Source organism: Haemaphysalis longicornis, unplaced genomic scaffold (genome assembly GCF_048455015.1).
Source record: "Haemaphysalis longicornis isolate Haplotype H1 unplaced genomic scaffold, Haemaphysalis longicornis Haplotype H1 scaffold_4, whole genome shotgun sequence".
In the NCBI taxonomy this organism is placed as follows: domain Eukaryota; kingdom Metazoa; phylum Arthropoda; class Arachnida; order Ixodida; family Ixodidae; genus Haemaphysalis; species Haemaphysalis longicornis.
The window spans coordinates 86,207,046-86,209,901 of NW_027526361.1; the positions used below are offsets into that span (position 1 = coordinate 86,207,046).

Consider the following 2,856-nt stretch of genomic DNA (forward strand, 5'->3'; position numbering starts at 1 on the left):
TATATGGTGTGCAAGTCGGGCACAAACAGAATATCTCTTACAAAAGTGGGAAAAAAATATAGTGCAGCTTCGGAAATGCTTCTTCTAAACTTAAATTAAGCCAGGTAGTATTCACCAGACCCAACGAGAGGCGAAAGAAGCGGACATTTAATTATAGTTGTGTCCAAATACAGAACGAAATCAAGGAATGAACGTTCTAGTAATCACACGCACACACACTATGCGTTCACTTTTCTTTTTGTTTTTTGACTTAAACGAACAGCTGATCGACAAAAGTTGTAAAAGAAGCGTCTAGGTCTGCTGACCAGGTGCGACAGCTTGCTGTGGCAGCCAGTTCGAGTGCGGCGGATGTCACCAACACATCTCTAAATGTTGCTGAAGTGTGAACCAACGAAGCAGCACTACAGCATGCCACGATAGGGCGTGAATGGACCCGACGTTGCCTCCACATCGTTGAAACGACCCTACCACTTCGGGACGCGGCACGATGTTTCTTCCAGCCATGCGGAAGCTGGTGATGGCAACAATAACGCATCACGTTTCAACAAGTCATGGCTTCGCGATCATCCATGGCTCCTTTACGATGACATCAAAGGTGGGATGCTTTGCAAGCTGTGTAAAAAGTACGACGAAAGACCATTCGACTAGTCCGTGTGGAACGAAGAACCCTGTAAAAGGATTCCGCTGGAAAGCGTTCGCAAAAATGAAAATTGCTACTCGCACCGCGACGCAGTAGTGCTGGAGGCACTTAGCAACGAGGCTGCGTCACCTTTGGAGGCTCTGCAATCTCCAGTTTCACGTGGTGCAATGCAAAAAGCATTCGCCAGCCTGTACTACCTATGCAAACATAGGATAGCGCACACGACGAACTACGAGCCACTTCGGGACTTACTGACGTTTCTGGGGCTGAATGTAAAAGACCAAATCGCAGCGGGAAAGAACGCGACCTATTGCAGCCAGCGAGCTATCAAAGAGATGGTGACCTGCCTGTCGAGTGTCATTGAGAACAATATTTTGCAGGAGCTGAAGCAAAGCGAACATTATTCTCAAATGTTCGACGAGACAACCGACTGCACTACAGTAGAGCAGTTAGTTATCCACTGCCGTTACATTTTCGATGGAAACTTGCAGATGAAGTTCCTGGCAATGATTGATGTGCTGGGCAGCCCAGACCAACAGTTGAATGAAGAAAAAGTGATTTCTCTTAATGCAGCCAATGTTGCAGGAGCAGTGGAAGATTTTATAGTAAAGAAAGGCTTGGCCTTTGAGTGCCTTCGTGGCATTGGAACTGATGGTGCCCCCATAATGACAGGAAGGAAAGGGGGAGCTGTTAAGCTGCTGACAGGCAGAGGGCAGCAACGGCTCCACAATGTACTCAAGCTGTAGGAGTACACTGTGCGGCTCACAAGCTTAACCTGGCTGCAAACCATGCTGCAAAAGCACTTCTGTACATTGGCAAGTTCAAGGACCTGCTGCAGCACCTGTACAGTTTTTATGCATCTAGTCCAGTCCGCACTGCTGGACTGAGTGCTGTGCAGAAAGTACTAGATACACAAGGAGGAGGAGGAAAGATCATTGGATCATCTGCCACACGCTGGTTTAGTGTAGGAGGATCGTGTGCAGCCGTTCGGAACAATCTTTCCTCCATACTGGTCAGTCTGTCAATAGAAGCAAAGGAGCGGAGCGACATAAAGGCTGCAGGCTTGCATAAATTTATGTCCGACAAGAAGTTCATTGGCACTCTATTGATGATGTCTGAAGTGCTTCCATCCGTTGACAGGCTGTCCAAAGCGCTCCAGTCAAAGTCGCTGCATGTGGGTCTTTTACAAGGGCTGATTAAATCCACAATCAAGATGCTGGAGGCACAAAAGAACATCCAGACACAAGTTCAGGCCTTTTGTGAAGCCAATGGAATACCATTCACACCCACACAGGAATATGAAGAGTGGCTAAGGGCTACAAAAAGTGCATTCCTGGACAAGTTGACTGAAAACATCAAGGACAGATTTCAGGACGATGCCATACTGGCAGCCTTTTCTGTGTTGTTTGCCAGAGGCAGCTATGAAGAGGCTGTGTCTGGCAATGGTGTGGAGATTGCAGATGCACTGGAAAAGCTCTGCTGCGCACTGGGCAAGTCCTACACTTCTGACATGATGGAAGAGTGGCGGAGTTTTGCAAACAGCTTGAATGCAAGAAGCTGCAAGAATTGGCAGATTCACAGTTTTTGCTGCATGTGGCTACAGGTATGAAGGAGTTGTTTCCTCTCTTGGCACACATTGCTGGTGCATACCTGGTCCTGCCTCCACACACTGCAGACTGCGAAAGAGACTTCTCTGCTTTGAAGCTAATCAAAACACACTTGAGGAACCGCCTCAAGAAAGAGTCGCTCGATGCACTCGTTCGTATTGCATGTGAAAGACCTGAAGTTGAAGAATATCCCTATGACAAGGTAGTGGAAAACTGGGCCAAGCTGAAGAACAGGAAGCTGAAAGTGTAAACGAGTCACCAAATTAAAATAGATGTTTCTAGGTTTGACAGTACCGCTGTGTTTTGAAATTTTTGCCCCCCCCCCGCTCTGATGATGTCCACCTCTCGAAAAAAAATTGGGAGAACCCTGCCTGCCAACATCCATCATCTTAAGCGGATCGTGTGCACCCGAGCGTTGTATAATCGGGGTTTTTAATGCATTGTTCCTGTGGGGAGTTTGCAAGGACCGCGGTGATCAGTCGTAAAAAGCGGGCCGTCAGAAGACCAGCGGATGCATCAGCGGGGATCCACTGTACAGTTTCATTCATAAATCTCGCTAGCAAAGGCTTTCTGCCAACGGCACCCTCACTATGCCAAAGACTGCAAGCG

At 47.7% G+C, this 2,856-nt stretch overlaps 1 pseudogene; it reads left to right on the plus strand.

The window, feature by feature from the left end:
* Positions 1 to 469: 469 nt before the first annotated feature.
* On the plus strand, positions 470 to 2,497 carry LOC144178949 (zinc finger protein 862-like; annotated as a pseudogene).
* Positions 2,498 to 2,856: the final 359 nt, after the last annotated feature.